Source organism: Miscanthus floridulus, chromosome 6 (genome assembly GCF_019320115.1).
Source record: "Miscanthus floridulus cultivar M001 chromosome 6, ASM1932011v1, whole genome shotgun sequence".
Classification (NCBI taxonomy): domain Eukaryota; kingdom Viridiplantae; phylum Streptophyta; class Magnoliopsida; order Poales; family Poaceae; genus Miscanthus; species Miscanthus floridulus.
In genome coordinates this window covers 9,068,247-9,093,772 of record NC_089585.1, presented here as the reverse complement: position 1 = coordinate 9,093,772, position 25,526 = coordinate 9,068,247, and the positions used below count along the sequence as shown (strand labels likewise).

Below are 25,526 nucleotides of genomic sequence, written 5' to 3'. Positions count from 1 at the left end.
TCACACTACGGCTCGTCCTGATTATCAAAGTATTTGTTCATAATACTTCTTCTATACCTGTGATTTTTTGTGAGGAACCGTCTGTGCCTCGTGTACACCATCTTATTGGATCCCTTAAGGTAAGTGTAGCAGGTCCTGTCAATGCAAATTACGCAGCCGGTCTTCCCTTTGATCTGCCCCGATAGTGAGAAGAGACCGGGGTAATCGGTGATGGTGACAAAGATGATTGCTTTTAGTCTGAACTTCTCCTTGCGGGATGCATCCACCATCTAGACCCCAACATCAAATAGTATCTTCATTTCCTCCATGAACGGCTCTAGGAACACATCTATATCGTTGCTGGGCTGCTTCGGTCCAGAGATAAGCATGGTCAGCATAAGGTACCTACGCTTCTGACATAGATGGGGAGGTAGGTTGTACATGGTGAGCACGACGGGCCAAGTGTTGTGCGAGCTGCTAAGCTCATCGAACGGGTTCATCCCATCGGTACTTAGCGTGAACCTAACATGCCTAGGCTCCTTGCCAAACTCTGGGTAGGCCTCGTCGAAATCCTTCCACTGCTTGTCATCGGATGGGTGCCGTAGCTTGCCATCGTCGTTCAGGCGGTCAGCAGATGCATGCCAGGACATGAGCTTGGCATCGTCCGGGTTCCCGAATATTGCACGCAGGCGATCGGTCATGGGCAGGTACCACACCGACAGTGCTGGACTTTTCCTGTGCGTGTAACCCTCTTCTTCATCGTCCTGCTGAGCCAAGATCTGTTTGGCCACACTGCTCTTCTTTGCCCCCTTCTTGTTCTTCTTCCGACCACCCCACAAGCCTCCCTTGTCTTCTGCATCCACGCGACAACCAGCATTTTTCTTGTATCGACTAAAGCCGCAGTGCAGACAACTCGTCAAATTCTCATACTCATTGCCCCGATACAGGATGCAGTGGTTAGGGCATGCATCAAACTTTCTAAGCTTCATCGCCACTGGCCGGATCAGCTTCTTGGCCCGATAAGTATTGGCGGGCACCTTGTTAGCCGTTGGGTACGTGGTGGCAAGGTAGCTTAACAACTCATTGAAGCTAGTGTCAGACCAACCATGACGAGCCTTCAACATCAACATATGGAGGTTAAAACAGAGCGCCGTGCACTCCTTTGGACAATTGCCGCCGTCCTTATAGAGAGGATCAACTGCCGCCTGTTTCAACTCTCTGAAATTCTCCAACCACTTTGGGCAACCCAACACAACGTCGTCTTCATCAAAGTGTTTGACTAGATCTTCAACAAGCTGCACATCCTCGGGTTGGCTCACAGTATCCTGACCATCACCACCGTCACCGGCTTCGTCGGCCATGTCTTGCATTACATCATCCACCATGATGTAATCACGACAACTGTTGTCACTGTCGGCTGGCGCAGCTGCTGCGGAAGGATCTTTATTCATCGGTGGTGCTATCGTCGTCGGCGTCGAAGAGGTAACTCCAGATGCAGTGCCACTCGCACCAACTCTTTCGCCGTGAAATGTCCAGACTGTGTAGCCCTCGATGAAACCATACATGATCAAATGAGTTTGCACCTCGCTGTCTCGGTGGGCTTTCAGGTTCTTGCAACGAGAACATGGACATATGGTTGTCATCCGCTTCAGTCTCTCATGGTGAGCTTTACCAGCCGCAATAAACTTCCTTAATTCAAAGAGGTACCATGGATCATTCACTCTATCGATCCGGTACATCCATTCCGATCTATCCATCATATCTGCGAACATTATCCATCACAATCAACATTAAATAAAGAAGAATTAGGAGAAATTAATGATTTTTACGTCCAAAATCATGAAAAAGAGAGAAAATGACGATGTGAAAGATGAAGCATGCATCTATGATGAATCTAAAGTTAAAGAAATACATGACATCATTTTTTTCATTAAAATTGATCTAGATCTAGATCTAGATCTAAAGAGAACTCTAGGTGATGGAAATAGAGAGGGAGGATGGAAGGAGAGAGGGAGAGCCTTTATGAACCTCTTATGATGTCCTCCTCCCTCAAATCCAAGCCCTTCAACTCAAATCAAAAGTTTCCTCAAATTTTAGGGCAAAGCCTCCCCCCATGAGTTTTGAGAGAGGAAGACCCGTGGAGAAGAAGGAGGGTCTGAGGTCTGTATTTGTACAGGCTTTACCGCGGCGGGCAACATAAAACGCCCGCCTTGGTAAATCAAGTCTTTACCGCAGCGGGCAGTTTAAAGAGCCCGCTATGGTAAACCGTATTAACCACGGCGGGCTATTCATACCGCCCGCCGTGGTAAATAACGATTTCCTACAACGGGCAGGTAAGGTTGCCCGCCGTGGTAAACCAGTTTCCCGCAGCGGGCGCCCCGGTGGCCGGCCTCGCTGGCCGGCCACCGGTTAACCGTGGCGGGCAAAAAAGGTGCCCGCCACGGAGCGTGTTTTGGCCATGCTGCGCAAATTGATTCTTGTAGTAGTGAGGTCTGGTCACGGGAATACCAGCGCTGGGGCAGATCAGGGTGAGAATGGTCGTGGCAAGGATAATGGCACCAATGGGGACAGCCATGAGGCCCCACTGTTGGCTCCTCCCCTTCCTCCTCCGCCACCACCACCTCTGATGACTCATGCAGAGATAATGGCAGAGATGCTGACTTCTCATCGCGAGTCAGCCCGTGCCATGGAGCTGTTAGCATAGGCTATCGATGGCTTCGCTCGTGGAGGCCACAGAGGCAATGGCAGGAATGGGGGTGGTGCCCGTGGTCCTGAGGGGCCCTATTCTTACCAGGACTTCTTGAAGATGCACCCACCCATGTTCACACCGGCTGCTAAGCCTCTAGATGCAGAGCATTGGCTTCATATTCTGGAGCAAAAGTTCTAGCTGCTCAATATAACTGATGAGCAGAAGGTGCGCTTTGCAACGCAATAGCTTCTAGGTTCTGCTAGTGCATGGTGGGACATGTTCAATGCCATGCAGCCAGTGGACCATTGTGTGACTTGGCAGGAGTTTACAGCTACTTTCAGAGAGTACTATATTCCTGCTGGTTGGCTGAATAGGAAGCTGACTGAGTTCCTAGACATAAAGCAAGGGAGTATGTCTGTGATGGATTATGTGAATAAGTTCAATCATCTGGCATAGTATGCTAGGATCCACGTCGACACTGATGAGAAGAAGAGGGATAGTTTCTATCATGGCCTCTCTTGCAGTCCATAGAAAGAGCTGTACATAGGGAACTACTAGACTTTTGGTGCCATGATGAATGCTACTATTACCATGGAGGGACTTCAGCGTGACTCTCAGGCCAAGTGGAAGCGCAAGTGGGTGACCACTGGGTCTTCTAGTCACTCGCAGGCTCAGAAGGTACAGGTTATCAGATGGGTGCCTTATCAGTCTTTAGGTGGGCAGTCGTTCCGTCAGCCTCAGTAGACCCACCAGGCACCTCCCATGTAGTACCGTGCACCTATTCAGCAGGTGCAACCGTAGCCTTAGGGACAACAGGTTCCGCCTCGTCTAGGATAGGGGAACAAGCATGCCGCTTGTTTCAAGTGTGGCTAGGAGGGCCACTATGCTCAGTAGTGTCCGCAGAGCCAGCTTGCATAGTCTTCCCAGCCATTAGCTAACTCACCTCTAATCAAGCGGACGATCATCAAGAAGAAGGTGCTAGTGAGCCGCTCGGGGCAAGTCAACTTCACTGAGGCTGAGGAACTCTTGCAGAATGAACCTGTTATGGCTGGTATGTTTACCCGTTGATTCCCACCTAGCATTTATGTTGTTTGATTCTGGTGCATCACATTCATTCATGAGCATGGGGTTCGTATAGAAGCACAATATATCTCTTATGGCTATCCCTATCGCATATAGAATCAGCACTCTAGGGGCGTAGTTGTGCGTTAATACTCGGACAGACATAGTCAAATTGGTGTTAGCCACTCACACTTATCGTCTCCAGTTCATGGTGCTGCCTGGGCAAGGCATAGATGCAATTCTAGGTATGAACTGATTACGAGTTTATGGGGTAGTTTTGAACCTTAAGCAGAGAGTTATTGAGTTACGACTTCCTTCTTCAGAGGATAGAATGTCTCTTCTTATGCTTTTTGAGCCAGCTACAGTAGTTGTTGCTCATGCTGAAGCTTCAACTGATCTTGCCTCTATTCCCGTGGTCTGTGAATTTTTGGATGTCTTTCCTAAAGATCTACCTAGGTTACCACCAGATAGGGATGTGGAGTTTACTATTGAGTTAGAACCTAGCACTGCTCCTATTTCTCAGCCCACGTACTACATGGCCCTGAAGGAATTGGCAAAGATGAAGAAGCAGTTAGAGGAGTTGTTGGAAAAGGGATTCATCTGTCCTAGCTCTTCACCATGGGGTTGTCCAGCCATTTTTGTGAAGAAGGATGACACTCTTTGGATGTGTGTGGATTACTGCCCTCTCAATGCGGCAACCATTAAGAACAAGTATCCTTTACTTCGTATTGATACTTTATTCGATCAGTTGGCTGGTGCAAAGGTGTTCTCCAAGATCAACCTTCGTTCAGGTTATCATCAAATTAAGATCAGACCCCAAGATATACTAAAGACAACTTTCTCTACTAGGTATGGGTTGTATGAGTACCTAGTCATGTCTTTTGGTCTCACCAATGCTCCTGCATTCTTCATGTATCTCATGAACTCAGTCTTCATGCCAGAGTTGGACAAGTTTGTGGTGGTGTTCATTGATGATATTTTGATCTACTCCAAGAACAAAGAAGAGCATGCCCAGCATCTCCGAATAGTGTTGACTCGATTGAGGGAACACAAGCTGTATGCCAAATTCAGTAAATGTGAGTTTTAGTTGGATCAAGTGCAGTTTTTGGGACATGTGTTGACTCCTGAAGTTGTCTCGGTGGATCCAAACAAGGTACAAGATGTGTTAAATTAGAAGTCTTCCAAGTTAGTACATCAGATCCATCAGTTCCTTGGTCTAGCGGGATACTATCGGCGCTTTATCCCTAACTTCTCCAAAATAGCTCCACCTATGACCAAGTTACTCTAGAAAGATGCCAAGTTTGTATGGAGTCCAACGTGCGAGGAAGCTTTTCAAGCTCTGAAGCATTTTCTTACCACTGCTCCTATTCTAGCCCAACCAGATATTGATAGACCTTTTGATGTATATTGTGACGCCTCAAAGATGGGGTTGGAATGTGTGCTTATGCAGGATGGGCGTATGATAGCTTATGCTTCACGTCAGCTGAAAAGGCATGAGGTGAATTATCCCACCCATGATTTAGAGCTAGCTATTGTGGTGCACGCTCTAAAAAATTAGAGGCATTATTTGTTGGGAAACAAAGTTCATATTTTTATGGATCACAAGAGTCTCAAATATATTTTCACTCAGCCCGAGTTGAATATGAGGCAAAGGAGATGGTTGGAATTAATCAAGGATTATAATTTGGAGGTTCATTACCATCCTAGAAAAGCTAATGTGGTAGCTGATGCTTTGAGTCGGAAGTCATATCAGGTTGAAGAAGCAGCTTTGTCTCTCAATCATGCTGAGGTGCTAGCTCACATTGCTCTAGTCTCGGATTTAATTGAGCAAATTATTAGCGAGCAAAAGCAAGATACTTGAGAAATTTCTCACATAAAGAAGTTGATTGACGAAGGGCGTGGTCCTCATTTTAGTATTGATGACCAAGGGGTAGTGAGGTTCAAGAACAGATTGGTAGTTCCGTCAAATGAGGAGCTTAGGAGGAAGATTTTGGATGAGGCCCATAATTCCAAGTTGTCCATCCATCTTGGCAGTAACAAGATGTATCATGATTTGCGTCAGTTGTATTGGTGGTCCAATATGAAGCAGGATATCACCAAGTACATCGTGGAGTGCGATACTTGTGGAAGAGTTAAGGCGGACCACATATGTACGCCTGGATTTTTACAGCCCTTGCCTATTCCTGTTTGGAAATGGGAGGATATTTCCATAGATTTTATTGTGGGTTTGCCTCGTACTTCCAAGGGCTACGACTCTATTTAGGTCATTGTGGATCGCCTCACTAAGTCCGCTCATTTTCTTCCGGTGGATACTAGATATTCAGCCAAAAAATATGCCAAGCTATATTTTGATCAGATTATAACTCTACATGGGGTTCCTCTTACTATCGTCTCCGATAGAGGGTTAGTCTTTGTCTTCCGTTTCTAGGAGCAACTCTAGAAATGTCTCGGTACTCGTCTCCTCCGAAGTTTAGCTTATCATCCATAGATGGATGGACAAATAGAAAGGGTAAATCAGGTACTTAAACATATGTTGAGAGCTTGTGTCATCTCTTTCCCTGAGAAGTGGGACAAATGCTTGAACTTAGCTGAGTTTTCTTACAACAATAGCTATCAAGAAAGTATTCGTATGGCACCTTTTGAAGCTCTGTATGGAAAGAAGTGTAGACCCCGCTTAACTAGGTCGAAGTGGGTGACCGTGGATATTTTGGACCTGATTTTATCAAGGAAGCTCAAGAATAAGTTAGTATTATTCAGAGCCATTTGAAGGTAGCTCACAGTCGATAGAAAATTCATGTTGACAAGCGAAGAAGGCCCTTGCAATTTGAAGTTGGTGACCATGTGTATCTCAAGGTGTCTCCCATGAGAGGTGTGCATCGATTTGGTGTCCGAGGAAAGCTAGCCCCTCGTTATGTGTGTCCTTATAAGATTTTGGGGCGATGTGGTCCTATTGCTTACGTCTCTAGCTTCTAGATATTTTATCAGCAGTGCATAATATCTTTCATGTTTCCTAGTTAATGAAATGTCTGAGGGTTCCTGAGGAAGTAATGGAAATTGAAGGACTTTCCCTCCAGCCCGACTTGTCTTATATTGAGCATCCCGTCAAGATCTTAAATGAAAAAGAAAGAGTGAGTAGAAACAAGGTGGTGAAGTTCTATAAAGTTCACTCGAAGGACGAAACAACTTGGGAGCAAGATAGTTATATCTCAAAGCATTACCCTCATCTTCTTGCTAGTTCGTCGAGGTAATTGTTTAAATCAGAATTTATTTCTTATCTCTTTTCCCACACTAGGCACATGAAAATCTCGGGACGAGATTTTGTTTAAGGGGGAGAGCTGTAACACCCTCGGTGTTACTTAGTGAATCATTTACTAAATAAGTCATGAGCATCATACTTAAGTGATATTGCATGTGGTGTGATGAACAGGTAATGCATTGTAACTTAAACGAACCATAAAAATGTAAAACGAAAAGTTGGTTCACGATTTATAAAATTAGCAAGTAAGGGTGTTAACTAATTTTTATTGAGCAAAAATGCTATAAAACATGTATGTGACACTCAAATAAAGTTTGAATTGTGAACATTATAGAAGGCAATGAAATACTTGGTGTTGATAAATAATATTGTTAAGTACTATTTTCGATAGCTTAGAAATGCAACTAGAAATATAAATTCATTCAACACTTAGAAAAATTTCATGAACTTTTGGTAGGCTCGACATTGCTATGTTTGGTAATTTTTGTAAGGAAATTGAGTTAAGGAATAGTGAATTATTATGGCTTGTTTTAGTAGCCTAATGGACCCCCCCTAAGGTGTAGCGAAGTTGATTTTAGGATTGGAGCAACTGGTTAGAGGTTTCGAACGCTTTAAAAACCCTGCACAGCTTGTTCTCGGCCGACTTCCTAGTCTGTGCGTGGTCACTAGGCCCGTTGCCCCGATGTCGTGGCGTCGACATGAGGACGCATGCGTGTGGCCATGCGCTAGCCAGCCGCTGCTGTCGTAGGCTGCCCGCTCGGGTGCGCTAGCTAGCCGTTAACGCGAGCCCCCTACGCCTGGATGTCCGCCGTGCTATGACACTGCCGCCACTATCCCATCACCGCGCTACATGCCTGCTCGCTATGCCATGCCTCACTGCCACTGCACCACCATGTGCTCCTGCACCTCGTCGTTGCTGCCTTGTTGCCATGCACGTGGGATGCCGCCCTATGGCGCCATCGACCCACATTTAATGGCGCTGTGGCGTGCGGGCCAGAGCTAGCCGTGGCCGCTTCGCTCATCACTTGCGCCTAGCATGTGTACCCTAGTTGTGTGCCCAAGTCCCACCAAAGAGCGCCAGCCGCATCACTGCTCGCCGCTATTTCCACCGCTGCGCCCTCCCCTGCTTCCCATCGTGGTCACGTCGTGACCCCGGTGAGCCCAAGCACGGGAGCTTGCCTTAAATCTCGCATGCTCGTGTCTCCACCTTGGTGTTCATGTGCCAACCATTCCCACCCCGCCTTGAATTGCATCACGACTTGCTCCAATTTGCAGTTTTCCCTCCTCCGTGCCATTAAGGCTAGGTTCTACCATGGCCGAGGGCAATCACTCACCGCACCATCCCACTCCCAGCCAACTACGCCATGAGCTTTGACTCCACCTCCACTGCACCCTGCGCACCTCACTTGCACCTCTACCACCTTATTGATGCTGCTGACGTGGTTACACCATCACGGAGCATCGCCGCCTCCCACTGACCGCATGTGGCCAGTCCTGCTCGGGGTATCTCCGACCGAACCATCACCGCAGCCATGACTAAGGTAAGCTAGTGATGCTCTCATGCTAGCCAGTAGCTGCGTGATGGTCTAGGGTGGCTGGTACGGTCACGCCACCATCACATGTGGCCGCTCACCATGGCCATCACTCCCACAAGCTCCGCCGCTACCGTAGCTTCGTCTAGTGTAGGCGCTAGGGCTGTAGGTGCAGGCTGGCTCGCCAGCAGGGCCGGGGGGGTCCTGGATGGCCGGCGTGGCCGTCTAGTGCCGCGTCCATCGTGCCAACACGCGCAGGGGTGGCCAGGGGTCTAGCTGTGGTAAAGGCGATAGATTGCAGGGTCCTATTCGCATAGTCTCTCTCTCGGGAAATAGTGCCGTGGACTGTGGGTTGATTTGGTCTTTGCATGGGGGCATTTTTGCAAAGTTGGCAGCGTGCTGTGGGTCTACCCATTGTGGGCCGCCTCGTGGTGGGCCGTGTCTGCACGGGCCACGCGGTGGTGGGCTGAGGAGTGGAATTTGTTTTCCTTTTACTAAAAAATAGGAATAGGCTTTATATTTTATATTCTGAGCTGAACTTTGAAAATTAATATCAATTCACCTAGGTGTCCAAAAATTGTGAAATAAATTTTGTTGAGTTCCTAAAAATGTTGTCTATCTACTGGTATGATTAGAGTATGCATGTTTGAGTTGAGGCTAAGGCTTATTAATTCATTTAAGAACGTTTAGAATTATTTAGATTAATATTGTAGGAATGTTTGTGGCAAATTGGTAAAAGCTTTGATCATAAAATTTTTACAGTAGGTTCATTATATTATTATTTGCTCACTGTAATTTTTGTAGCTCTAGAATAGGTTGATAAATATGGTAGCTAAGTACTCCTTGTTTTAATATATATATTAAATCGGTAATAAAAATAAGGATGCCTTTAGTTGCTAAGATAATGCTTGAAAGGTTTCATACCTGTTTAGTGGGAATAATAGGTAACTTAGCATCTTAGTCATTAGAGTTAGCTTAGTAGCTTGGTAGATGTATTCTTATTTTATGAGTTATTGTTGCCATATTACTAAGTGTTGCATCATCATTTCATGCATGTAGAGAACGAGTTGCTAGAGTTCATGACCGTGGGCGAGCAGGAGTACGAGGAGGTGATCGAGGAGTATGAGGAGGAGATCTTCATACCAGAAGGAGCCTCGGAGCAACCAACGACTGACATAGCTGACCACCCTGCCCAAGGCAAGCCCCGGTGCATAACCCTTATTTTGAATAATCATTGGATATATATATGTGATGTGCATTTACATTATAGGCTTATTATTGAAACTACATGTATAGATATACCTACCTATGAGTCCTACTAGCTTAGGTCGAGTAGTTGCTATGCTTATGTTTTTTGGTAGCATGAGTAACCTGCCGTTACTCACAGTAGGTGATTATTATTACTGCTCTCATAATAAAATGGTGAAAGGAAAATGGAGACCGGGCAGGGATATGGTACGAGTATTGGTGGGTGTAATAGGTTGTGTCCCGCGTCCAACGGGCATAGCTTGGTTACACTATTTTCTCTGTCCGTGTCGGTTAAGGACCGTCCATTGTTGTGGATGGTAGTCAGGTCATAGACTTATTATCCTAAGCACATACTTGCTTATGGGAGCAGGAAGGCTTGTCACTTTCTTGTCATGGGTTTCGCCTCTTTTTGGACTGACTGATTGGAGGCGGGGATGGTGGAGGTCTAAGCACCGCACCGAGTGGGGGCTTAGAGTCCAAGTTTGGACGAGGACTGGACCCCGTGATAGGAGAGTGGTAGGTTGGTCTTGCTTATGCCTGGGGTACAAGCAGGGCATGTGTTTTGGGGTACTCAGCTGAGATACATTGGTTCGTGAATTGTCATGTGATGTGGTACGGCATGACTATGATCTAGCACCGTTGTAAGAACTGGAAGATGAAGGATGATGAAACGATCTGATTGCTCAACCCATGCTTGAAACTAGAACAGTTGCTTACCTAGAATGGCTAGCTAATGAACCAATCATGACTGCTAATAAAATGAATACATAAGGATTCACGATTAGTAATGCTTTCCGCTAAAAGAAAAACTGCAAGCCATAAAGCCTATCATATCCTTTGGAGTCGGGAAACTATTCCCACTAGTCGGATAAGTCTTGCGAGTACATTGTGTACTCAGGGTTTATTTACCCCTGTTGCAGGTGCAGCTTAAGGATAGCTTTTGAGTGGAGGATTTTTCAGGTGGGCACAGCTGGATCCTTGTATCTTATCGCTAGATGTTTATTTTAATTCCGCTGTTTAATTTCCACACTCTGAACTATGGTATTATAATAATTTATTTTCAAGAACTCTTGTTGTATGAAATTTACTAAGTATTGTAAGCTTGTTCTCATTATTGGATCCTGGATGAAAAATGTGGATTATTCGGGTTCTCCCTTGGGGTGTGCCCGACGGAACTGCCAATGTAACTCCCTTCTGGGACGCTTAGTGTTTAGCGGAAGACGAGCGCCTCCGTGAGTGTGTTACTTCAGGCGGTTCTGCCACATACTCCCTCCATCCCAAATTATAAGTCATTTCAAGAATCTTGGAGAGTCAAACCATCTCAAGTTTGACCAAATTATAACACCCTAAATTTTGCACCTTTAAAAATATAGTTAAAATGATTTATTTATGTATTTTTTGGTTGCTCATGAAACGTAGGAAAATAATATTTTCACTAAATTAAAAATTCCTCATATGGTGTAGCAACATGGTTGAGCATTCATGATGGTGCATTTTCTTCTTTGTATTGTGTGGATTTGATTCAAATTCAAACCAGTTCAAAATGCCTTTGAAAAGGGAAAAGAAATTAAAAAAAAAAAGAAAACTCCCCTCTCTCTTTGGCCTGAGTATGGCAGCAGGCCCACTCCCTCTCCTTTCTCTCAGCCTTGCGCCTGGGTTAGCCCACTCCTCCCTGCTTTCTTGCAACGTAGGCCCAGTAGCTCAGCCGCTCTCTCCTTCTCTTTGGGCCCGACTGGCAAAGCCCACTCGCACTCCCTCCCTCGGCTCCTTAGTCCAGCAGGCCTTGGCCCTCTCTCTCGGCCTGACTCCCCTTCCCCTTTCGCGCGACTAGCCTAGCTCGGCTGGAGCCGGCATGGAGTGCTCTACTCCCTCTCTCTATCGGTGGGCCTTGCCCCTTCACCCGCTGATGCCGTGGCCCCGCATGCCAGCCACACCTTCCTCCACTCGTCCCCAAGCAGGACTCTACCGTCATCGCTCGATCCCGATTTGCATGGGATTCGGTGTGACCTCCACACCAAGCCCCCTATAAATCCCTAAGACCCCTGCCGTGGCCCGGACCCCATCAACGTGTTGCCTTAATCCTAGCCGCAGCAGCCACCACCCCGCTAGCCCTAGCGTGCGCCACCGCTTCACCGAGGTCCCACCACCATCGCTCTCCTCCCCTACAGCGTCTGCGCCGACGAGAACCACCGCCCGAGCTTCACGTGAAGGTGAGGATCACGCCGCTACCTTCACTGCTCCCTCTCCCCCTCTCAATTCAGCGCCAGCGCCAGTCGAAGCCCGCCACTGTGCCGACCCGCTCCATCGTGCTTGCTCTCATCTCCGGTCACCAGTGGACGACGCGAGCACCCCGTTGAGTTTGTGAGGCTAAGACCTACCTACCCGTGCCCTCGCCTTGGCCACCCGAGCCCCACAGCACCTTCCACCATTTGTCGGTGAGCATGCCACCGACATCCATGGCGCTTCGCCGTGTGCGCCGTCTTTGTTGCCCTGCGGCAGTCGCAAGGAGCCACACCGGCGAACTCGTCGCGTCTCTATCTCCCTTCCGGTGCCTTCCCACACTGAGCCGAGCCCTCTAGCTTGCATCCCACCAAGCTTCGGCGAGCTCCCACCGTCTCTCGTGGCAGCACCGCCGTGCTGACTGCCGTCGCGGTCGGTTAAACCTCGCCGAGCTGACCTAAGCCATCCGATCCGCAACCGAGGGCCCAGATCTGATCCAGCAGTGCTGGTCAACGCAGTTAGTGGTGCTGACATGGCCACCACGTGTGTGCCACATAGGCAGCGATCGAGTCAACTCGGTCAGTCACCGGTCAGCTCTGCCAGTTTTGCAAAAGAGCCTCTGGAGTTCTTTAAAATCAACCCACAGTCCAGATCCTGTTGAAAGTAATGCGAAATAGGCCCCTGGTTCTTTCGCTTTAGCCCCTAAGCTTTTAAGGAATAGTACCCACGGTCCAAAACCTTTTATAATTCAATTTTATTTGTTTTTAAAATGCGAAAATAGTTTCAACAAATCACAGTTTTGCCACTAAACTTGTTTTGGCCATAGAAACTCTGTTTTAGCTCCGACTGGACTCGTTCGAGTTGCGTTAGATTCATAATGACGTAATCTACGCATTAGTAACAATGTTTACTATGTTGCTAGCTCTGTAATTTCATGGTTTGAATGCTAACTTAAATAATGATTATGTAACCCTATTTATAAATAAAATATGATTAATTCTACTTTAATTTTCTAATTCAAATATAAATTTAACTTAATTCAATTTAGATGTTTCTTTGAAATATCTTACACATGTTTTTATGTAAGCATTAAAATAAATAAGGCATATAGTTTTCTTTTCAGAGTAAATCCTTCGGTAGTTGTTTCTTTTTCACCGTAGCTCCGATTAGCGTGCTTTTCGTGCCTGTGTTCGTAGCGACGTGTAGAACATATTTAAAACCTTTTTACTTGTTGTTTCATATAATTGGTGTACTGTTCTAATAACTATTTTTTATGTTATGCATGTCTCTGTTTGGATGCTTGTGTGGTGTTCTATGATCATGTCCGGTCGAGGAGTGTTGCGTTGGTGATCAAGAAGCAATCCTTTGGGGGTTGAGAACCAGAAGAAGGATCTGATTTTAAGGCAAGTATAGCATGGGATCATCCTTGTTACCTATTCACTTTTTAATCACTATTAACTCATGTTGCATGTGTCGAATCCTGTTACCCTAAGGATTGATCTAGCTAATTGTACCTTCTACCTTGTCACCTATGGGTTTACTTGCATTGGTTAGCGTATTGCTAGTGCTCAAATATAATAACCATGTCTAGTAACTTGACTAATGGCATATGCAATGATGTAAAAGATGCTTTTTAGCAACATGGACTCAGGGGCTAGAGTATTGGGTTGTTCTCATGGTGCTCTAGATTCCCCTCTCTAAGGACTTATCTGTTGGCAAAAGCTGGGACTTACAGTACAACCGTGAGGGCTATATGGCTCTGGCTTTAGTCAAGTACTAGTCGATTGGTGCGCGATTCCGCGCGCTCGCGCGGTAGAACGTTCAGAGGTTATACAGGTCTATTGAAATATATTACAGGGATAAGTATTTTATTGTGGAAAAGCTATGCACGGTAGCTGATCTCTAAGCCGGTGTACACAAATAGTTGTCTTCGGTGGTAGTAGCGCTGCTGATGTGTGGTGGTGCTGGTGAAGGTCTGGTGATAGGCGATGCATGATGGTGCTGATGTAAATAGGAAGTTCTCTTAGCAAGCTGTGATCAGTGGGTACGTTAAATTATTGATGAATGGCTGCCAATACTGAAATGCAAAAAATAGGACTCAGTACTATTATTTGTTTGCAAACTAAATTGAAGAATAATGTGTGTACGGTAAACCTAGATTGTAATAAAATATCATATCATGGTGAAATCATGTTAACAGTGGGTAAAGCTGGGCATAGTTAAATGTACCTATTATCCTAAACTCAGTTGATATATATTCCTCTTAAATCTAAAAAATAGAACACAAGGAAAAGCGTTGAATCTAAAAAAATATAGGAATCGAATCCTAACACGGATCATGATACATTTCTCAATCTCTTATTGGATGAGGCAGTCAAAGAATTGTGACATGGTATGTTTGTGGAAGAACCATTGAAAAACTCAAATTGGCAGAGCACTTGTCCATGAAAAGGATCATGGCGCTATATGTAAGATTAATAAAAAGAAATGAGCATGTACTATGAGAACCTAACATCAAAGAAACAGGATACCTTAGAATGAGCTACAAATATCATCAACCCGAGATCCTGATAAGGGAAAGAACCTGCATATCAGCAGCCATGAATAGGATCAGGCCACTATATTTAGTCCAGGGAACACAGTTGTTAATGCACCATTTAATGGTACAAAATTGATGGAAATGCATACCGCTTTTTATCTGTACAGGTACCTTTAGTTACCTAATAGAAAGCAGAGGTAGAACCATAATGCAATTATTCCATAGAAGCACACACACGTTTCATTTCAGGATTTTTCAATTTGATACCGACAAAACCTCCAGCACCACCTTGCTCTAAAAAAACTACACCCTGAATTCTCTTTAGCCCCAACGTATTAAAGGCATATAATAATCAATGGAGGATATGACAGCTGTAGCATTAGGAGGGAAGACATTCAGAGATCTAGAAAAAAGATTCATAGATACCTGAGGTCTCCATCAGCTTCCTCACTGCCTCTTGTTTCTCTGAAAAAATAGAGTGTACCACCATGTTAACAAATTACTGGAAGCAAGATACAAGGCTAGCTTATGTAAACTTAAAATGTAATCTTCTCAGAAGAGGCATTATAAAAAAAATAGCAGATCAACCAGATGATGCAATACTCTGTACAATAAATCGACATTAGCAGTTAAGCAGTGTCATGAAGAGGGAGCTTCAAATTTAAGTGTGAGTAAGCACAAGAAACACAATATTTTAATGAATGTACAAAGCATCATTGATTTTGTTATTTTGATCCCAAGCTTGCAATGGATAAATTGCTTGTTAATGTGGTAGGCAAATGTAGAACTACCGATGGAAATTCAAGACTTATACTATCATAGTATGAACCTCTAATATGTGTATAGCAGAACTTTGAAACAAGCAGGAGATAGAAGACAATACATTTATTTTTATGTATGAAAATAGAGAACAGTGGATTCTAGATGGATGCAAAGAAGTACCTGATCAGCACTCAGCTTTCAGTTTTAAACAGGTAAAAGTAGATAAGCATTTTACAATGGATGCAACGATTCAAGGTAAAACGGATAGGATCAACCATGACTGATAACTTCCTTTGTCTAGAGTCATGGGAATTAGGAACTGAAAAAAGCAAATGCAAATAAGATACCTGTATTCGGAATTCCAGAATAGTACAAATTTGTTACACAAGCTATGGAGTGCATAGATAATATTGGCCTAGCTACAACTGATGTTTTCCTGGTAGATTGCAGCCACCGAAATCCTACTACTCCCGATGACTAAAACACTGAAAGGAGATGCAGCTACCAGGTTCAGCGGATTGAACTTGTTGTCCAAACTCAGTCAGCAGCTATCTGGCGGTCGGAGGAACAGCACACGCTGCATTGCAGCTAGACTGAGAAACCAAAACAGCCTGGCAACTTTTGCTTCTCAATAAGTTTCGGAACAGTACATAAGCCTGCTGACTAAACAACTCTCAAATTCACCAAAAAAAAAACAAACCAATAAAAGGTGGGAAAATTAGATAAGGACAATGAGTAGGTAACTGTTGCTGGGAAGGAGTCACGGCTCTAAAAATTAGAAGAGTGCTGCTTTTGCTATTGCTGTGTATGTGAAAACCATTGTTTCAAAAGCACAATAGTATGCAGTGTACAAACGGAGGCTGTCCAAAATTCACCAGGAATGGGTTCAAACCCAATTTGACTCTAATAAAACTTGAACACACCAAATCAGTCAAACATTAAGAACGGAACTCACCGAAAATAGGCTCAATTCTAGAAAAAGAAAAACACAAGAAGGAAAGATCTCCCGAGATCATTGCTGTAAAAGTTAAACATAATTTATGATGTAATCATTAGATATTGTAGATCACCACCTGATCATGTTGTAGGAGTATCTGGCCATATACATAGAAAATTACAGATTGGACAAAAGTACAAGAAAGTCATCAACTTATATGTTTCCTCAAAAGAACTGATTGGTACGCACCTACGCACAAGCTCTCCAACAGATCCATGCATATCATATATCATTATAAGGCCTGTACATGGTACTAATTTTTTGCTTCCAGCATTTCCAAAGGAAGTGTAGCCTAAATGTTGAGTAAAAACCATTGCACCAGAACCATGCAACTCGGTTTGGATGGTGTTAAGTGAGCCGAAAGCACAACTCATATGTCAAACGAACTGTAGCTTGAATGTTATAAGGTGTACTAAACTGGGTATCTTTGATGATGAAACACATGGTTTACCACTGTGCATATAGAGTAGGGAGAGGTGAATTTTACAATCCTACGACATAAAGGATACGAATCTGACAAAGAGAACCACACTGTAATTTTAATTCTAGTGTACTTTGAGGTCGCTCTATTCCTCTTTGTTGTACCAAGCATTCGATGAGGTGATATGAAAATGTCAAAGAAAACTAAGGTACCTATTATCAGAAAACAAAACATTCTTAAGATTTAATTGGGATAAGTATTTTATAGTGAAAAAGCTATACACGGTAGCTGATCTCTAAGCCGGTGTACACAAAATGTCGTCCAGCTATCTTTTGGTGCTATATTTATAGTTCTTTGGCTATTGTTTTAGACAAATAACGAGGGCAGTTGCAAGCAATAAAACAAACGTTTAGGCTCAATGGTGAGTTGGCGACCTACCTACTCCTTTGGACTCTTGGTTCTGGGCCTGTCATCCAAATCTATGCATGTGTCAAGCTAATAAGCTCCTAGGTGTTTCATTCATACAGCACAAATATATTATGTAGGAAGAGAGAAAAAAAAGTGAAGGCAAAATACAAGCCTGGCGCTAATGCTCTGAAACGAGAATCTGTTGAAAAGACAAGGCTGTTGGAACTATTTGTGTCCGCAAACCTGAACCCTGTAAAAAAATAACAAAAGGAACATGGTCAAACAATCGCTAAACCATCAACAGACCATATCTGTAATAATCACATATGAGCAAATAGCAATGCAGAAAAATAAACTGTATGAACCACCAAATCTATGATTTTAGAATTATATCCATGCATATAGCAATGCAGAAAAATAAACTGTATGAACCACCAAATCTATGATTTTAGAATTATATCCATGCATATGAATCTGTGTCTAGGTAAAGGGCATATATATGGAGCATGATGGCGCGGATAAGAAACAATAATATTTGACCTGATGCCTGTGACATATCACCTAGCACCTGCACCTATTGGTTTAGGAGAAGGGCAGGGACCATGATATAGCATTTTGCAATGCCTTGGTGCAGTTCACAATGAAGCAACACTGATGAGCCAACAGATCAATCTAATATGTAATTAAAAATGTACAATGAATTATTTTGACGAATCAAGTATAAAGAAACATAGGAACCAATCTGAACTATTCATGACTACGAGAACAGTACCCAAATGCGGCAAAAAATCAATTTGAAGGAGCACATCGAAAAACCCAAACTCTGATAGAATATACAAGATCAATCAGGAAGAACACAAACGTAAAAAGGAAAAAGAAAGAGCATGCAGCTCCTCCAGGCACGGCGCATAGCTCAGGAACGGGATAGGAAAACAATAAGAAAAGGAGTCAGAGATGCAGGGCAGCTCGTTCAACCATTGAACCGCTGTTCCGATTCTGGCCGGAGTGAGAAACGCAGAGCAGGACAGCGCGCGCGCGGCCCCTCACGACTTCCACCACAAGCACCTAGGGCCACCTGTAGCACATCACCATCAACAAAACAAGAATTCGAATGAGCGAACTAATCGCTAATTGGAAGAAGAAATCATCCAGATCTAGAACAAGGAAATGAATGAGGAGTAAACCGGAAGGGAAAATGGGAGACCTAACCTGAGAAGAACTGAACCTGGCGACGAACCAAGAAGAAAGGGTGAGGGGAAGGACGGCAGAATTACTATTAGGGTTGTGTCCGCAACTGAGCCGGCCGTCCTTCTGGGACCCGACGACTCCGGCAAAGGGCGTAGCACGTCAGCCAAAAAGGGGAACGAAGGGGAACGGCGGAAGCGGCAACACAATCTCGGCTAGCGTCGCGGACCGCACGACACCGGCGAGGAGAACGCGGTCGCGGAGCTGACGAGGGGAGTGGCGTCGTGGACGGCACAACGCCGGCGAGGAGAACACGGCCGCCTTGCTCGCGTCGGGTCTCGGGAGGGAGAGGAGCGTGGAGGAGGAGGAGGCTGGGCACCGCGGCGCCGAGGGACGGCGACCGACGTGGTTGGGCCGCTCGAGGCGTGGCACCAACGGCGTCGGGAGAGAGGGATCGAAGAGTAGGAAGACGTGCGGAAGAGAAGGTTGGTGAGGCCGGATCGGGCAGAAGCCGAGGTGCCGATGTAAATATCTGGGCAGTAAAATGTGGAGCGGAAGCTAGATTCAAAAAATTTCTACAGAGGAGGAGCAGATGTCTACAGAGGAGGAGCAGAAAGTAAACAAGATTCATGCAATAAGCTGATTTCACTGGAAGCTGATTCAGCAAATCGTGGCCACACAGATCGAGATCCAACGGAAGGGCACATTTTGGGTGACGTGGCCACTGGTTCGTTCGGAGGAGCTGGCCATCTTTTTGGCTTTTAAATGAGGACCTTTTCTAGCTTGTTAGAGGTTACCCGAAAGGGCGCAAATGGGGTGTGTTCTGGGTTGGGTATAGTGCGGCCTCTGTCCTTATGTGTATAGTCTATGAGAAAATGTGTCATTCTGAAGGGGGCTCTACACCTGCAGGCCACAGAAACCTAGCGGCTCTAACTTATTAGACGAACCTTTCAAAGACTTCATAGTGAACCCTGCCGACCGTCCTTGGAAGTGGGTCAAGAGGCTAGCTACCTCGGGCGAAAGGGCAAATCACGACTCATGGGTAAAGATGTACAACCTCTGCAGAGTGTTAAAAATTGTTATAACAGTCGTGCTCATGGTCACGAGCGACCTAGAAAACTCACGGAATAGGTAATGAACAAATATGGTGAACGAAACATGTGTTGAACAGAATTGATGACAGTTATTATGCTTACTCATTGTCATACTGCCATTACTCGTAATCACGTGGTTATTTGGGGTTTAAGCTAAACTTGCTATGCTCTAACGCTAAAACTACTCACTAAAAATGCTAACCGCAGTAAACCAGTGTCAACCTTTTTTGAGCTTCATAACCCCATGTTATTCTTGTTGAGTATGAGATGTACTTACGCTTGTTATTTTTACTACTTGGATAAAAATTCCGGATGGGTACCAGATTGCTAGATTGTGGAGCAGTTAGGCTTAGTTGTCCCTATAGAGTTGGAGTCTTCACCTAAAGATCAGAGTTGTCTTTTCACTGTTTGCTATCTAAGGTTATTCTTTGTATTAATACGTTATGTAATAAAGCATTGTCTTTTGGTATTACCCTTATTTGTAGTTGTATGTGATATTTGATTTTCTGGGCTCACATATGGTGTGTATCTAGTTTTGTCTTTAAAACCGGGAGCTATACAAATACATGTGGTAAGATAATAACATTTATGATGTTAAATAAATATCATTAGATTCTTCATTAATTATATTTTCATAGTATACCTATTTGATGTCATAAATCTTTTTAATCCTCTCTATAATTTTGGTCAAACTTGAGATGGTTTGACTCTCTAAGATTCATAGAATGACTTATAATTTGGAATAGAGGGAGTAGCTTCTAGTACTGATCTATTTGTTGATCTGATTCACCATAATATGATTCTGTTGACGATTATTTACCATGTCTACTGATGATAAAAAATATACACTACTAATGGAAGAGAACACGATAATTTTGTTGATGATTATTTACCTTGTTTACTCATGATAAAAAAAAATATAATTTTGTTTATTTTATGGGATGATTTGTTTTTCTATAATTTCTTGAGAGCTAAGCATGCTTAACACTATGATTAAGTACCTGCACCGTTGTCAAATATTTGTGGTAGTTATCCTAATGAACGGAATTGGGGCATTTTAACCAACATGTGGCTGCAATCCAAACGGTTACCACAACTTTTTGCCTAACAAGTATAGCAATAAACCAAACAATGGCCACAATGTTTCTGCGACATCTTAGTTGCCAATCAAACACTCCTAATTTGCCACAGATTGGGGCTAGCCACAAGTGTAGCTTGTACCTAACCTTAGGCGTGGTAACCTGTGGCCCATATACAACTTGTACTATCCATATATATGTAGGAGTAGGCCAGAAAAGTGAGCGTAGGCGCGGGCGCGTGGCGCGTATGTGATGGGAGGCTTTGGCGGCCGGGCATGGGAAATGACACTGGCGCGTATGTGATGGGAGGCTTTGGCTGCGGGGCATGGGAAATGACACCACGAGTCACCCCCACTCACCAGCGCGCTTTTGCTTCTGTTAATGTGAAATGGTTGGATTTTTTTTTCTTTTTTTCCTTTTTTTTGGCGACCTTGCTTTTGCTTCAGTATTTCATTAAGATTAAGTATAATAACAAGTTGTAAGCAGGCTGAATGCTAACGTGGATAAGAGAGAAAATGAGAGAGATGAGAAGCAAGCTGTAGCTTATAGTCGGCTTAGACACAAAAATAAAAAAACTTTGTGAGAAAGACAAGTGAGCCACGTATTACTCCCTCCATTATCTTTTGTAAGGCGTGGAGAAGAGTTTTTCGGATGGAATTTTAGAGAACGAGGTGGAGGATTAATGGAGCATTGAGCATCGTGTTATATTCACGCAAGCATGCATGTCCAAAAACTCCGGTTCAACCAACTAGCGCGTGGTCTGCCCGCCAAAACGCCCAAAAATCCTGATCTGCATTCAAAAGATGCTTCGTATTTAAATTGGCGAAGCTAGCCCTTCCATTTACACGTACCCCGCGACGACTTAGGGTGCGTTTAGATGTACTGTAGCATTTTCGTTTGTATTCGGCAATTAGTGTCTAATTATGGACTAATTAGGTTTAAAAGTTTCGTCTCGCGATTTTTCACCCAACTGTGCAATTAGTTTTTTTTCCATCTATATTTAGTACTCCATGTATGTACCGTAAGATTCGATATGATAGGTACTGCGCAAAAATTTTTGAGAACTAAACGGGCCCTTATATATCGTCAAAACCGTGAAATCACCGTACGCCCTATAAATGATAACCTATCCATTATGGAGTCTTGAAGAGCAGTTGAGGCTTATTAAAATTAATTGCAGTACATTGCCGAATATAAACTTTTGCTATTCTTGGTTCCCACTCACCCAACGACATGAATACTAGTTCAGTTCAAATACATGAATTAATTGCATGGCTTATTAGAATTAATTGCAGTACATTGCCGAATATAAACTTTCGTTATTCTTGGTTCCCACTCACCCAACGACATGATTAGTTCAGTTCAAATACATGTATAGATCAAACAGAAAAGGAAATAGATAATATGATGATTTGCAAACACACACAAAGTTCCAGATGTGGCACATCCCTTCACTTATTTTAGTCATCTTCTACCTCCGTTCTAGGTAGAGGTGATGTTCACTTCAACATGATCACCATCTAGGTACCAGGTGATGTTCACTAAACTGTCCTTTCTAGGTACCAGGTGATGTTTACTTCAACTTGATCACCATCAACTTCTCTTTCTTGAGTCGTAACTCTACGGGTGAATTCTAGACAGAATTTCAAATTCTTACCCTCTTCTTGGCTGTCGCAGGTTGTGATTACTCTTAGGTCCACCTTTATGTGGAGTTTGAAATGTCGACGATAGGGCAATGCAATCATATATGGAGTCAGTGGAAGAATGCATGTGGAGCCACAGGGAAAGGACAAGCTCCTCCCTCGGTAACTACTGAAGAGATGGACGCTTTCGCTACCATAGTCAATGGCGCTTGCCTTGATGCTACCATACATGGCGCGGCTTCTCGAACCGAGGTCTTTGAGGTTCAACCTGACCTCAACATGGGTCTCAATTGCGTTGGGAATCACCAAGTATGTGATCTCCAACTTGCGGCCAAGGCCTCCATCAATGGTTTTTGTGTGTTCCTCAACTTCATCATCCTCCATAATAACACTCCAACCTTCATCGATGACACCGGTGCCATCGGCTGGGAAAACCTTAAAGCCCAAGGTGCCGTAAGCCTCTAGAATCCTAGCTGGTCCAATGGGTACCAAATCCACCATTCCTTCCTACACATGAAAGCATGAATGTGAATGGTTTTAATTTATAACAATATATAAAGTATGTAAGAGGCATAAAGCATATATATAGTAGATATAACATATGGTAGCTAGTATATACCTCTTGTAGTTCCCCCTCCCGCGCCCTGTAGATGTACAGGTAGTTGCGCCAGTCAAAGCCGTTGATACCTCTGATACGGAAGTTTGCACGAATGGACAATAATTGGCACCGCTCGTGGACCAAGTGTAACTATATCCTCATCCGATCCACTGCTGCTAACATCCTCAGGGCCATCCCCATGATCGGATCCATCCCCGTGATCGGATCCAGTGCTGCTGCCATCCTCAGGGCCATCCCCGCGATCCTCCGGGAGAGCTGTAGCATCATCCTCGCCTCCGTCCCACACTTTACCCATCAGCTGATTCATCGAGCGAGAGGGGAAAAAAAGAGAGAGATTAGCAAATAGGATGTCACTACAGAATGTCATCAATCACCACAAAGTATTTTGGGACATATCTATAGTACAAACAATAATACAGCAAAGATTTAGCAAAGATCAGATTAGTTGAACTATTAAAGTAAAAAGGAACCCACTGACAATATTATCACCAAAAAGTTCACTAACAAGATCTATGACATTTATTGGAGCATAAAAAAATTAGCTACCCTGACCATAACTGAAGTGAACACCACCCAGAAAATGCCATGCATCAAAAGTCCAGGCTAAAAATGCAAAAGGAAGCAATGCATTTACACATCAACTAGAAAACCAGCGCGGCTTTGCCGCGCCATCTGTTGAGTGAGCCTGCAAGTTTTTAGAGGTTTTGTTGCTCCTCTTTGCTCTACCCATGTATAATCCTACATATGAAAGGAAGGAAATGGTTGATTATATTAGATACAACAAAGAAAATCCCTTTCGAAAATAATAAATTCAAATTGCAGATTAGTGAAAAAGCTTAACAAAACTGATGGCAGGTACATGAGAGAAAAAACTGAGAGATGATAATAGGTATCCTCGAGAAACCCATCAGTTATAGACATTCTTAAAGATCAAGGAATAGAAAGCCGGTTAATCAATAAATCACTGTTTTTCTTTTTGAGATAATGAAGTGATCGTCGGCCATAGCTCCCTTATGTTTTGAAACTGTATAGTTCTAACTGCATTTATTTTGGTAGTTTATATTACAATTTCACTTAGTAGTTGGAGAATTATATGTACACAGTTAATATGCTGAAACTGTATTGGCCAAAATTCATTTTGACCTATAAGTTACTGTGTTATATCAACATTGGCTATTGCAATAGGCAAGATATTAAGTTTGTAGTATAAATACAAGTATTGTAAATCCGAGTAGCATAGAATATTTAAGCTGAATTGCTTCAGTTAAGCTGTTGGGCAAATATTTGTAAGAAAATGAACCAAGATTAGTAATTAACTAATTATAGAGATTCACGTGCCCATGTAAACTGAAAAGAAAAAATGAATACAAGGTGTTATGAAAATAACTAACGGGTAATTACAAAGCAGATAGCAAAGGTTAGTTCCACAAAGGATCAATCTAGTACTACGGTTCATATATATCTTCGTGATAAGACAGTGCTACTTTTTTTATTGGTTTTAAATCCTTGTATTTGAGAGAAAACAATAATATATGGTTTATCTCACCTCAAGGGAGTTAGCAGTATCTGCTGAGAACCTGAGATTTGCACCTGAAATGACAATCAAGAGTAGAGAGTTGAGAGCTAAGTATTGTGCTGAGGTGTTGAATTTCAAGCAGAAAAACATTTGAGAAATAAATGTAAGCAGTAGTACTTGAGGAGATTCCAAAACAAGATGATTTATCAATCATCATATATATATAAGAAATTAATTTTGTATAAATTATGTGATGAAAATATGCCTCTTGTTTTCTTCCCTTTTTAATTATGAATAGAGGCCCTGTTTGTCTTTTCTTTTTCTTGCAGCTTCAGATAAAAAGATTAGTGAGGATCGTGGGTTCATATATCATTATCTCCATAAACTATTGTAATAATTTGATTTACACCGAAAGGCATCAGTAGAGATGCAAAGCAAACTATCAGGAGCCAAGGCAGAAGTTAATCCTATTTCTTAGGTTTAATGTAATATACTTTGTAAACCAGTTCACTTGTTGTATCAGTTTTAATATGGAATCAGGACATTATAGTCGTACAAAAATAAGATATGCTAGTGTATAATAAAATTTCAGATTTCAGAAAGCAAAGATCATGCTACCATAAATTTTAAGAATAGAAATATAAGGTGCAAGATAACATTTTTAGAAATTAGATTAGCGTTTGCACCGTACTATATTTCAGGTTTTGAAAAGCAAAGATTCTGCTACTGTAAATTTTGAGGAATAGAAATTTAAAATGTAATATAACATATCTAGAAATTAGATCAGGCTTTGCACCATATTATATTGCTATAACATAGTCAATCTGAAGAAAATAAGTCACAGAACAGCTGCATGTTAGCACTTGCATGTAGAGGAGTTCATATTACATATTTTTAGATTTCATAAATAGAAATGAAATGTGTGGACTGGAAATTAAGTTTTCAAAGGGTCTGAATATTGGATCAGGAAAGTACATATATGTAGTTGCTATTAAAGTAGTAGAGAACCTATTTCAAATTCAGTGTGCACTTTTGAGGATTTGCCCGATTCTCATTCATATTAGAGCTTGAAGCATGTAGAGTTGAAAGTGGTTTCTTAATGTAAGAACATCAAATTAATCATAAGAGATGGAGTAGAGGAGTTTAGATTATAGATTGCCATATTTTAGAAAATATGGCTCTAAAGCATTGAATCAAACAGATTGTGTGCATGAATGTACGGTGCATGAATGTACGGCTGCAAGCATGCAACAGCGGTGGTCACTGTGATGCAGTCC

At 43.2% G+C, this 25,526-nt stretch overlaps 2 long non-coding RNA genes across 2 annotated transcripts; both read right to left on the bottom strand.

The window, feature by feature from the left end:
* Nucleotides 1–17,791: 17,791 nt before the first annotated feature.
* On the bottom strand, nucleotides 17,792–18,399 carry LOC136461616 (uncharacterized). Its single transcript, XR_010760402.1, has 2 exons — nucleotides 18,323–18,399; nucleotides 17,792–18,188 (listed from the first exon to the last, which is right to left on the bottom strand). It is a non-coding gene; the product is annotated as an uncharacterized lncRNA (long non-coding RNA).
* Nucleotides 18,400–21,850: 3,451 nt separating this feature from the next.
* Nucleotides 21,851–24,482, bottom strand: LOC136457578 (uncharacterized). The gene is made up of 3 exons (XR_010759751.1): nucleotides 24,280–24,482; nucleotides 22,734–23,471; nucleotides 21,851–22,621 (listed from the first exon to the last, which is right to left on the bottom strand). It is a non-coding gene; the product is annotated as an uncharacterized lncRNA (long non-coding RNA).
* Between the last annotated feature and the right edge of the window lie 1,044 nt (nucleotides 24,483–25,526).